The 13,055-nt window shown below is 42.3% G+C and overlaps 1 long non-coding RNA gene across 15 annotated transcripts in view; it reads left to right on the forward strand.

Annotated features, from left to right (window-relative positions):
• Positions 1-13,055, forward strand: part of LOC125324675 — a 170,823-nt gene that overhangs the window by 76,156 nt on the left and 81,612 nt on the right. The window contains exons 1-2 of one of the 15 annotated variants that reach the window (XR_007203074.1): positions 961-1,590; positions 2,170-2,223. The exons of 11 other annotated variants lie outside the window; for them this stretch is intronic. This is a non-coding gene — a long non-coding RNA (uncharacterized LOC125324675). Of the gene's footprint in view, positions 1-158; positions 476-960; positions 1,591-2,169; positions 2,224-13,055 lie in introns of those variants that run through there. 3 more of the 15 variants (XR_007203075.1, XR_007203067.1, XR_007203077.1) reach the window with 3 other exon arrangements.

The following is a 13,055-nucleotide window of genomic DNA, read 5'->3' on the forward strand; positions in this document are numbered from 1 at the left end:
TGCGGGGGATGGAAAGGAGCCTGTCCGCGCAGGGCCGTGCCGCTTTCATCATCAGCTCCAGCCCGCTGCGTTTCGCTGGCTCACGTCGTCCTCCTCCTCCTCCTCCTTCTCCTTCTCCTCCTCCTCCTCCACCAGACTACTCCAGTCGCTCACAAGGAGGAGGCTGGACTCTGGAAAGGCGGCTGCTGCTCGCATTCCTGCTGCAAGGGCCTCCCCTTCAGACGGCCTTTGCCAGAGCAGAACTTTTAAAAATGCTGCAAATAGGATCTTCTTTTTCCTCTGCTTGCCTGAGCCCTCCTCTCCTCTCCCAGCGTTCCCGAGCGGGGTTGGTTCTCGCCTCTCCTGTGCTGTACATCCCAATGCAGAGGGCAAAGCACCGAGGGCTCGCCCCTCCGCTCATCCCTTTCCCTCACTCCCTTTTCCCTCCGTTAAGGAAATGGATTGTTTTTCCTGAGCAATGACTCGGGCTTTGCAGGTTTGTGTGCTCTGAGGATGAGGGCTTTTGCTGGCGATTTTCCTCCCCGGAGTCCCCGTCCACAGTGCTGCTCAGGGAACGAGCCTCTCGCTTTCTCTGCCTTTCTCTTTCTCTTTCATAGAAATATATTTTTAATGGCTGTAGGTATCTGCGCCATGTGAAATAGGGCGTGTGATATCCCTCCAAACCCCTTGTAATTGGACCATGGCTGAAAAGGAAATATGGGGGGGGGTGTCTGGGGGGGCAGGGGGTGCACAGGCTGTTTCGTCCTTGCAGACCTCCTCCCCCTCCTTCCCCCCCCCCCCCCCCCCCTTTTCTCTCCTGAGGAGGGAAAAGGGGATGTGCAGTAAAATGCCGTCTCTGGGACAGGTGCCAGCTCCCAGACAAAAGAAGTAAAATAGGCGGTAAAGAGGGAGGGGGTTGGGGGGGGGGGAAATTAATAGGCAACAAAAATAGGAATCGAAAATCTCCGAGAGGCAGGGCGGGCGAAAGGGCTGGTGCCCGACTGGCCTTTTTGCTGAGTATTTTCTGTGCGATGGGTGGGAAGGAGAAAGTTGCGGCACACTTTTTATTCCCGTCTCCTCTGCAGACGTTTGGGAGTGTGAAGGGAGGATGCCTTTTTTTTTTTTTTCGCCCCCCCGCTTCTTTTCCCTCCTTTCTACTGAATTATTCATATTGTCAGTCGTGAAGCCAGGACTATTAGCATGCATCAGACATGCTGTTTGTCTGTTTGCTAACATTCTTCATTCAAGACTTGTTAACTACCAGACAAGCTTAACACGCTTCTCTTTTTTCCCCTCCCCTCCTCTTTCCCTCCGTCTCTACCCCCCTCGCTCCCTCCCTCGCTCCCTCCCCTCGCTTCTCCCTTCCCTTCTGCCTGCTCTGCTCCCTTCCCTTCGCCGCCGTCCCTGCCACCCCTCGCAGCCGCCCATTGTTGCCGGCGGGGCCGGTGCGGGGCGCGGGGCGAGGCCGCCTCCCGGGCCTGCCCGGCCGCGCAGATGCGCCGCCTCGCCCGGAGCCTCCCGCCCGCCTTCCCGGGGACTGCGGAGCTGCGAGGGGAACACCCAGCGCTGCATCCATCGGCGGCTCCCGGGCCGCCGTCCCGCCCTGCCAGGGTAAGCTGCTCCCGCCGGAGCGCAGGGGATGCCAAGTGGGAAAATCAAGTTTCGGGAACTACGTGGGGATCGGCACATTGGCTCGCGTCTGCCTGATAATTTATGATTAACCAGGAGTGCGTTATCAACCCGGCGATGTCCAGGCTCATTCGGGAGGATCGCTTTGCTGCCTATTAAGGATGTGATAGACTAATATTTGCTATTGTTGCTGTTTTTTAGGTTCTCTTCTCCCTCTCTATCGAGTCTGCCCCTCCCTTCGCTAGCCTGTTTAAAACCAGCAAGCTTCATTTTCTTAGCAGACAAAGGTCGATCACAGCTTTTATTTCTGAATGCAAATGTTCTAGGACTTGTGCCAGTCCTGCCTTCATTGAGCACAATATAGCTGCTTTCCTGAATGGCGCTTCCCCCTTCCCTTCTAAAAAATAAAAATAGAAGAGAGCTTAAGAGAAGAAACAAAGTTGGGCGGTGCAAGTTTTTTACATTTATTTAATATTTCAGTCTGTGTGAAGCATTATTGAGCATCCCTGTGCAGAGCAGCTGTAACATAGCCATCAGCCAGTGCATGGGGTTTTTTTGTAGGGACACATACAAGAGAAGGGACCGGGTGGCATTGCTCAACTCCTGGCTTTGCAGGTAACTATCTGATGCTCTTCAGTCATTGTATCTCATCTCGGTTACGTTTCCTGATTTTTTTAGCGACGTGAATTTGAACATAAATATTTTCAGCATTCATGTATTAATTTTTTAATACCTGGAATTGTTCAGGATTAGTTTCAAATTACCATTTTTATAATATATTTTAAAAATACTATTTTTCAAGGCCTTTAAAGGTCCATAAGTGCCAAAAGTGTATTTTCTTTTTATCTTTTATGTGTGCGCCCTGGCACATGCTCATGCACACTCCCACTCTCTCTCTCTTCGGCTGTTAATGAAGGAATTTATTTTAAGTAGAATACTTAAATATTAGAGTAATGCCATTTATAGACCAAAGTAGCATGTAGATAGAGACGTACTGAATTAGGCGCAATTTGACAGACGGTTAAACACTTAAGATTTACTACTACTGTGAAATTGCCAGACTTATGATAATAGGTATTTTCAACTCTTTATATAGACTAGTCTATATAAAGAAATTAAAGTATCTGGAAATAAATATATTTTTAAGAAACTTTATGAGGAAATTAGTTCTTTCATATATATTTCTAAACCAAAATGCTTTTTCTGCACATTAGAAAAAATAGGAGGCTCGTGTAAAATATTTTAATCTTTTCCTGTTAATTTTATTTATGTCTAGGATTTAAAGTAAGTAACAGACCAAATACAATTAAGTTTGGGGGTTTTCTCTGCAAAAAAACCAACTCCAACAAAAAACACAAACAAACAAAAAAAAAAACCAAAATAACCCCCAAAAACCAACCAACCAAACCAACCAACCAAAAAAAAGCCTCCCCCCCCCAAAAAAAACCAAAATAATTTGAAAATACCTAGTGACTTATACAAAAATAGTTTTAAATTCAGGTCATTGACAGCACTGTATCAAAACCATCTCTATATTGGCATTGCATTAGAAGTGTTTTGTGGCAACATAAACTAAAATACAACTCATAACTGTAAGTAGTAAAGCAGTATTTATTGGCTGATCCTGCTCAAAGTAACTAGAGAATGTTTTAGTGAACTGCATAGATTAAGAAAGGAATTTAGGAGCATATTGCTTAGTGATAGCTAAAATTAATTTCTTCAAAGTAGTTTTTAGAGGCCTGTAGCAGCTACACAGTAAAATGCAAATAAAATATTAGTTGAGGGGTTTAACTTGTAGTCGTTATAAAATCACAAACTGCTGAACACTCCTCACTGAGAAATTTCAGAGTACTTGGTGATATTGCTCCTAATGATGCTATTTATCTAAAGAAGGTATTTTTTTATCCTTAGGTTGTAATACTTGGGGGCTGTTTTATTGATAAGCTTAAAGGAATATAAAATTGTTTCTTAGTTCATTATTTTGTGGTGGCTTGCTAGAAATGACCTCTGAAAGTAAAAGAAGCAGAATTGCCTGGTTTATTTCACAGTGAGGGTTTCTGTAAGTATGCTGAAAATTAACATAGCAGTGTATAAAGACCACGTGCATGTTAATTGAAGAGGGATTAAAATCTATTCGTTAGATTGGCAATTTCCAGGGTTTAAATTTAAAATTATTTTTAGTCTGTAACTTGAAATATAACTGCTGCTAGAAGTATTCATCCCCTCAGATGAATGTCTTCAGAAATTATGCATGTGAGCTGGAGCATTTACATTTTGAAAGTGTTTTGTGTTGGAGTGCCAAGATTCTCGTACAAAACGTTTGGTGCATGGAATGAAGAATGAAAAGCATAGACAATACTTTGCTTAATTAAAAGATTTTTTAAATAGCTGGCTAGGATGAAGTTTGGCATATTTTCAGATAATAATTATGAAGTTTTGCATATTTTCAGGTAATAATTGAGTGAAACACAGTGAGAATAATCTAAGATAGACTGAGTTGGGGGCAAAATGAGTGTTTCTCCCTCATCTCAATCCTCCAAATGGAATTTTGTCCTCCGAAAGGAAATTTAAGGAGTTGCTGATAAATGAACTCTCTCTTCTTAACCTCCCACCTGTCTTGGCTGAAAATCTGGCTTTTACCTATTAGTGTGGAGAACGTGGGGAACACAAGGGCAAGGTCCATGTGTTCTAGGCCTGGGAGGGGTGCGGAGTGCTGGGCAGAGCCGTGCTCCGTGCATGGCACAGCAGCATGGTCTGCAGGCAGGTGGGCTACCATGGGACCCTTACTGCCAGAGATAGCAAGTGGGCCATCTGACTAAACTTTTTTAAATGAACTGGAATTTTGTACGGATGAACGCTGCCAGGTTTGGATTGGGGTAAGAAAGATTTTATTGTGGGTAAAGGAGAGGGAAAAAGGAGGAGGAGGTGGAGAGGAGAAAGGGAAAGAGAATGGAGCGGGAGTTAGCTCTTTGAGATGTGGGTGCAGTCTGGGGTTCTCGTCTTTGTTGAATATATAAGATGAGTAGGACTGTGAGGTTGGATTGTGTTTTGTGTGGCTCTGTGGGTACATCACCGTCTTCTCATAGTACGTGCCAAGTATTCATAAATCTTTTGTAGCAGCTAAGGAGAAATAAAAGGAGTGGAAGGAATCCCTTGTTTCATCCAGTTTTCTTGGGGAAAAAAAAACCAGGATTTTTTTTTCTATTTTGTGGGGGGGGTGGGGGGGTGGAATGTAATTCACATCCACTCAGTGCTTCATCAGCTCCCCTGCGAGCAGAACTGGTTCTGTGCTGGACTCGGCCTCCGTCCGTGTGCCACATGTTCCATAAACCTTGGCAGGGCCTTGGTTCTCAGAGTCTGCCGTGCACATGGGTGCTCAGGGCAGGGGCAGGCCTGTGATCGTGACACCTTCCCTCAGGAAAATGGAAGTGTGCTCTAATTAGGCATTTTTCCTGCTAACTGCATCAGTCCCTCGCAGCTTGAAGCAGGTGCCGGTAATCAGCCCTCCCTCCTCCCCCCGCAGTGGTGGTGCTTGTGCAGGTCTGAGATGCACAACAAAGCCACGCTGCCACAGTTCTAATGCTGATTTATGGCGCCTGTACCTGTCCGAGAGGGGGGGAAATATAATTTAAAAATATGATTGCATGTCTTTTGTTTCTCAAATAAGACACAGTGTGGAGTGTGTTTCTTCATAGCCGCATGCGTGTTCGTGCAGCGTGTGCTCGCCCAGCGCATTTGATTGTCGCAGAGATAAGTGTTCATTTATTCAGTATGCGTGCAGCTAGCTAGACTCACGTTTGCAGCCAGAAGACAAAAAGTTGGAATCCCTGTAGCCAGCACAATAGACATTCCCCAACAGAGTGATCCCAGTAGATAGAAAAGGGACGGGTAGATGTTTGGAAGTGCACACACACTTTTGCAAGTCCTCAGTTTGTCTGCTGTAAACTGTACTGGGCTGTGCAGATCTGTACTTGTTTATGCATCTGACTCCATACCTGGGCCACAGTACATTGAATTCTATTGAGCTGAGTTTGATGGGCTTTGGAGCAATCCCTCTCCACCAGATATTCACTAATGTAGTCTGTGTGCAAATTTGTGGAATCACTCATCTGGCCTGTAACTTCTCACTAGAGAGCAAAGCAGCCTGTGATTCTCTTAGGAATGGTGCAGAAATCTGTCCACAGGTATTCCTCTGCACTTGCAGAGGATATTTTAAATCTCCAGTTCTAGAAGGGTTTCATTTAAATTTGACTTAAATAGAACATAATTCTGTTCAAGACACCTTCATTTGTAGAGGGATATGTAGGAATAAAATGCCGAGGATCAGGCCCTTTGGAGCCTCTCTTTTAAAAAAAATATACCATCAAATATGAGATCTCATCATTTTGAGTTGCCCTTTATAAAAACTGTCTTTTTTCACAGATTAATGTTACCATTTATTTAGTAGTTGTATACTCCTCGTTCTTGCATACGTTTGAAATTTGCTGTTCTGTACCTCTGGAAACAAAGGATCTGATCCAAAGGCCTCTGAAGGCAACGGGGGTTTTTCCACCGACTTCAAATGGGATTTGGATTAAGACTATATACATAACAGTTTCAAATAAAGATCTGACTGCTATAGTGGTTTTCAGGGTCTTCCACAAAACTTTTCAAAACTCTCATAAAAATTGTCTAGGCATGATGCTCCAAAATACACATCTAAGCATGAATCATGTTTTGTTGTTTTGCTTTAAAAAAAAAAAGGGGGGGGGGAGGGGGTGGCCCTCCAAAGAGCTTTATCTCACTGGTCCTCCAAATGAGTGTTCTATGAATAAAAAAGAGGGAATGTTGGGTCAATATTTGGTATGTAGCTGATGCATTACTTTATGCATTCTTTATTTAAATTAGGGCAGCCTTTTTGGAAGGAGTCTATAGATTTGAGATGGCAATGTACTGCCTATTTATTTTTACACACGTAAATTTAAATTAACCTCAACTGTCGTATCCTGTTATCTGCCAAGGAAAACATTTTAGCTCCTGTCCAATCTCTGTGGAGTTTCAAAGTGATTTGCTCTTTTCAAACTTGTTAAAGCACAAATAGAAAAGTAAATTGCTTTGCATTCCGATCGAATATTTTGCAAAGGGGAAGGAAGAGGAGCTAAGGAAAAATGAATTTATTATTATAATAACCAATATACCTTTATCAAATATTAATTAAGTCATCATTTTCTACAGCCCATGATTGATTGCATTTGAATTGCTAACTGATATTTTGCCACACTTTAAATCTGAGGGACACTTAGCATGTTGCCCATTTATTCAGATACCTTCACACAGATATGTTTGCTGTGGTATTCATTCAGCTCCTGAAGTTCTTTTGTCAATGTAAGCAGACATTTCCAGAGGAGAAGGCAGCTACATTTCAATAATAAAAGAGTTGACATGGTTTTATAACTACAGAGGCAAATATTTTTGGAGTGCCAAATTAGAAAAAATAGCACTATTTAGGCTGGTCTTTTTTTCTTTATTTTTCTCTCTTTTTTTTCTTGTTTTATGTAGTTTCAAAAGTAGGAAAGTACGCTGCAAACAGTTGATCTCAGGAGCTAGAAAACAAGGAGCAGCACCATCAAGTCTATTTATTTTAATGCTGGGGGACAGGCCGTGGAGCTGAGTAGCTTAGAGAAATATATGAGAGTAGAGAGTTCTTGTTTTTCACAGCCCTGCTAGGCCAAGGTTGCTTCGCACTGGAGTTAATTCCTCAGAGAGAGGAGTCAGTTCGAGTGACCTGTAAAAGTGATCACTAAATACTGGTTTTTTGACACAACTTATGTTATTATTTCTAAAGCATTGCTCACAGTAACTGGACTCGTGGAATTGCAGCAGCAAAGGTGATCGAGGAGGGGTTGTTCTGTGGGAGAGTTCATTTGCATTTTCATCTGCAGGATGTAATAACCATAAAGCAGCTACAAATATTGACAGTGTCTCAGATGGACAGTTGTTTCAGTTCAGGCAGTTCTGTGTTGGTGAACACGAAGCTTTGACATGGACTTTTATTGCATTGGCAATCTTTTCAGAGCTGCTCTTGCTTTTTATTGGAATGCAGTCTGCAAAAGGCTAGGAAGGCTGTTTTGTTGCATCCAAGAGATTTTGATTGCTATATTTGTTTTGCTACCCAAACACAAAGAGCTCTGGTATATTTACTTCTACATTTGTATATACAGCAAGTATTATTTTCAAAAGATTTTCCTCTTTGATAAATCATTCTTTATTTTCTCCTTTTTTAATGTATATATTTATTTTTCTCTCTGGTTGCAGATTTTTTTTTTTTTTTTTAAAGGAAGGAGAGTTCTCATGATAGTTTTGTTACCCTTGGCAGGTAAGATGTATTGTCTAATTTGTCTATAGGAAACAAAATAGTATATCCAATCCTGAGTCAGTGGAAAGTCTCCCACAGATATCAGAGGGTTTCGGATTGTACTCTCAAACCCAAATAACACTAATTTAAAAACCTGATTCAGGAAGCCTGAACTCGAATGACTCTTAAAGTGCATTTAAAGAACGCTACATTCTGCACAACCTTCGGACTTTTGAGCTTTTTGAGTGAGCTTTTGCACCTTCTTGCTTTATCCAGTTTAACCCAAGGAGTGTCAGAGTCCTGCTTTCTGTTTTTAAGGGACACAGCGTCAGTATTCTTCCTACTCCAGCATGCATTTATGAATTGCAGGGTACATGGAAGGAATTGATCACATTATCTCAGAATGGATGGAAACTCTGTTACAGGCCCAAAGGACATATATAATTTTGCTGCAGGGGTTCATCATGAGGTTTAGTTTTGGTTTTAATGCAGTGTGACATATAGGGTTTTTTCGATTGCTTAGTTATTATGTGAATAAATAAATAACATTTTAAAATTTATTTTTATTAGTAACCATTTTATTAAAACAGTTTTTCAACTTGATCTGTTATGAAGATAGCTAGTTACTAGTTTTTAATTGAAGGTTATATATTTCTCATTCTATAATTATTACAGAAGGAGGAATTAACATGATCACATGGAAATTTTGTTTCTTAAATAGAGATTTACATTGATGGATTGAAGGTTTAAGGTGCAGTTTTACATTTAAATTACATATTACGTGACATTTACATTTTAAATTATACTAAAACAATTATTTCTACTGTCTTATTGGTACCTTCTGAATGTCTCTATTTCATTTAAAAGTATAACCTACTCTGCTATATATATGTCTCACATATGAGATCTGAGTATTTTTTGTATGAGTGCGCTCCTATTTGGAGTAAATAAAAGTGAAGTTGCATGTATAATATTCACACGTATACATTTAAGATGCTATCTAGCACTTTACTTAGAGTAGTGATTACTTGTCTGTAACACAAAATGGTTTTGGGGTTGATATTTAGCAGTATAAAAATGATATCTATCTGATGCTTGCATTTTATTTTCCCTAAAATGCTTTCAGGAATCAAAATTCAACAGTTTGGCTTAAGAGAAGATTAAGGGTTTCTATTTAATTACTTAATTAAAATCTATTAAGGAATAGCACATGGCTGCAGGTGCAGCCAGCTGGAAACAAGGTGGCTTGGAGTCTCAAGGAGAGGGCTGGTTTGGGACAGGAAAGCCAACTGGAAGGTGGTTGTACCTGTTGTAAGGAGCAGGCCAGAGTGGAAGTCAGGAGTGAACACAGAATAATTGTGTTTTTCTAAGGACACCTTCATGTTTCTGGAAGGTACCATACATGTATGTCCTTGCTGGTGCAGGTCCCTTTGGTCGGTGACGCTGTGGGCCACATCTTGCAATTGGTTTTATCAAGTTGGAAGGAACTTAAAGTATGAGCATAATTCTCTTCCCAAAATAGATTTCTTTACACTGTCAGTTGGATATGGCTGGTTTGCACCCATATAAGGTTCTTGCCTGGACACAGAAGCACTAAAATTACATTATTGTTGAAATAATTGCTGAAAGCCTTTTAACTTTTGAGGCCTGCTGAGCTGAATACACCAAAGAGTCCACATAGGCCTGGTGGTGGGTTGGATTTCACCTGGAAAAGGGGGGTGAGTGCACCTGTATCCAGTCCCTGAATTTTGTAACTTTCTTGTCATCAGTATGTTCCTCCTGAGACACAATCTAACCTAAGAGTAAATTGAAGAGCAGTTGAAGGATCAGCAGGAAGTGCTAACAAGTTCTCCTGAACATTAATCTGAGAAAAACTAGGCCTGCGCCTTTACTGTGTATATTAGTTTTAAGGTTGCAAGTAGTGGAAGAACAAATAGAAAAGTCTCACAGTTCAGTTAACACCAAGAGATCAAGCTGAAAAATCACTCTGCCAGTGCACTTGCAGCCTCTGTTCTGGCTCTGTATGAGCATTCTGTAGAGCATTCAGGACAAAAAGGTTTCCACAGGCGGCCAGTGGCTGTCGGGCGGGTATTGCTTCTAATGGCAATTAAAAAAAATGAAGCCATTCTTCACAGAGTGAATATCATCTTCTTGCTGATGACTAGTTAAAGGCCTACATAGAGTTTAAGTCTCACCCAAACCACTTCAGACAGCCGCCAGCTTTTTTCTGTCTGTCGTGTTCCATGACCTACTACTGTAGGAGCCACTGGAAGGAATAATGGGTACAAAGAATAATTTGTATTGTGCCATCAAAATCACTGGAGTTAACACTTCTGGGACTGCAGATTATTTTGATCACAGAGTTTATTTAGTCATTCTTCTATCTTTTCTTACAATATCCTTTAATTTGTAAAATATGTGTCTAAGTGTGCTATTGTCCAGAAATTAGGCCTTGATGAAGTGGGATGTGGGAATTGTGGTGCCCTTGTCTGGAAAAGTGAGTGAGAAGTTGGGAGATTATTTTTGACTCAGCCTTGGATGTAAGAGTAAGAGCCTCTTCAAGTTTCCTCCTCCTTCTGTGCCTCAGCACCTCCCCTTGTAAGTTGGAGATAAATCTGGTGTTGCCCATGAGATTTCTGCTGTGAGAAACAGCTGATGTCTGAACAAACCATGTACAGCAAACGCACAGCACAGAACACCAATCTGGGAAGGGAGAGTTGCTCGGAATGCAAAGCCTGCAGAATTTGAGGGATCCAGCACCGCCTTGCACAAGGGACATCTCATAGTCTAGACCTGGGATGTGGCTGCTGTTCTAGGCCTTGACTGCCTTTGAATGGAGGCTTTCTCTGATAGCTTTGGGAAGCCTTGCCTCCCAAAGTTTGGTAGTATTCCTTACCAAAGTGGAAAGGTTATGTATTGCTTGCCATGAAGTTTCTTTCATCACCACCATCTTGTAAATTAGTCACTCTGTTTTATGCATTGATAAATAATAGGAGAGATTAACCCACTCAGCATCTGCATCAATATACCCCAAGTCGAAGTCCAAGTTTGATCAGAACAGCTTGGGAGAAAGATGCTGTGAAATTGCCTGGTCTCTTGTTCTTCCAGTTTAGGATTCTGGTGTGCAAGTAATTAAAATCCAGTATGTTGATAGCCTCTTAAGATTATATGGGGAAGTTAATTAGATCATTGTATAAAAAAATCCAAAAAACAAAACAACCCCCCAAACCTTTACAAAATACTAAACAATGACCATGAAAACTGAAACTTACAAAGCATAACATTTTATGTGCTCCCTGCAAAATAGAAAGCTGGGAGGCAGCTTTTAAAAATAAAGACACAAACATATTTTACATGTTTTGTTTGCTGGCTATTTTGGCTTTTTTTTCCCTCTCTGACAATTCTATTCGTTTTATCTACTGCTTGCCTAAATGTAGTTGAGTTTAGGATTTCTTTCTTTTTGCAGCAGCCTCTCCTCCATTTGCACTAGGAGATTGGTTTCTGGGAGCCAGGAGGCAGGTTTTTCCACACTGACACCGTGGCACTGCAGTGGCTGGAGTAGCAGATGTGCGGGTCACTCTGTGTCCAGTGTCCATTCCCCAAGGGCACGGCCACCCTGGAGTGCCCCAGGCATACATGGGGTGGTCAACAAGGAGCAACTGAGTGCACGGAGCCACGCTGGTTCCACCCTGTGGACTGCTCCAGCAGGCCAGGGTGTTCCAGGAACACTGGAAAAGCTGTTTGGATTTGGTTTTCCCTTCATTTTTAGTAAGTGTGCCCGTGAAAACCAAATCCTGCAGGTGCTTGTGCATAGGCCTGACCCGTGCACCCACGTGTAGTCCCAGACTGGGACTCCACATGTCCTCTCTCCATGTCCTCTCCGCCTCTCCACCGCATCCCCTCTCCCCTCGTCCGCAGCTGCTTGGTGCTGAGTGGCAAACCAGTGCTTTGAACCAAAAGTAGGAATACAGGAGTCCTGCAGGCAGACTTCTCTGAAATGTTTCCTAGTATTCCTCTGCCCAGTTTGGCCGCTTTATAGTCTGATTATTAATGGCTCTGAAAATCTTCATGTGAGTGCTGCTGGGCCCCTAAGTTGTGGTGCTGGTGTTCATTTCGGTGTCTCCAGCTGGCTCAGGAGTGCTTTTGGTAACTGGTGGTCCTGGACTCTAATTCCCACTTCCAGGCCCAGCTGCATATGGATGTCCTCAGCACCAGGGGAGTGTAAGCTGGCTGGGGCAGGCGGCTACCCTCCCTTGTGTGCAGTATCAGTTGAGATCAAATGGGAGAAATTAATATGATAAACCTAAAAAGAAAAAGAGAAGGTGCAGATGTTCCAGTCTGGACTGTTGAGTTGGGCGGGGTTTGTAGCCATCTACATGAAGTGGGTGTTCTGGGTTTTTTCATGCTCTTTGCACAAGACTTCCAAACTTCTGTGATTTTTTGGGTTTTCCCCACTCTTTCTTTCTTTACCCTTTAAGTCAATTCACATCCAGTCTTTCCAACATTCCTGGTAGGCAAAGCTGTGTTTGCAGGCATTGTTTTGCTCGTGCACCTCCTGTGTGGTCGGTGCCTGCCTTTGATACGCGGATTGGAGGAAGGCAAAGGGAGCTCCCTGTTCTCCTTGGTGAAAGGTGTGCTCAAAGGGATGAGCAGGTTTCAGCAGCCTGAAGCAAAGGCTTGGGAGCTCCTGCTGCCACAGCCAGACTGATACGGTTTCAGTGCACTTTTTGAGAAACAGATGTGCCAATTGCTCCAGGAGTTCATTGTCAGAGATAATGAGAGTTGCAAGTACATGAGAGATCTTAGTTAGGAAGAAAATCAATGGTAAAACAATGTTTCAATCTATAGCCTCAGTAAGTCGTTTACTTTTGAAATCTAGTTCTGCTCAGAGGTGAAACCTTTTCCATTCGTGATTTGTTGAGTCACATTATTAGAGTAGTAAGTCAGTGTTGGGAAGGTTTTCTTTTGTGTAAGAAGCCCTTCCAGTAACTCCTCAAACTCCTCACAGCTGTTTTCTTTGTGTGTGATTTTAAAAAGTGGAATTTTTTTACAAGATACATTTGAATTTTACTTTGCAATCGGTAAAAGGTTCCTCCTTAGCATGGAATATACA

Source organism: Corvus hawaiiensis, chromosome 4 (genome assembly GCF_020740725.1).
Source record: "Corvus hawaiiensis isolate bCorHaw1 chromosome 4, bCorHaw1.pri.cur, whole genome shotgun sequence".
Taxonomy (NCBI): domain Eukaryota; kingdom Metazoa; phylum Chordata; class Aves; order Passeriformes; family Corvidae; genus Corvus; species Corvus hawaiiensis.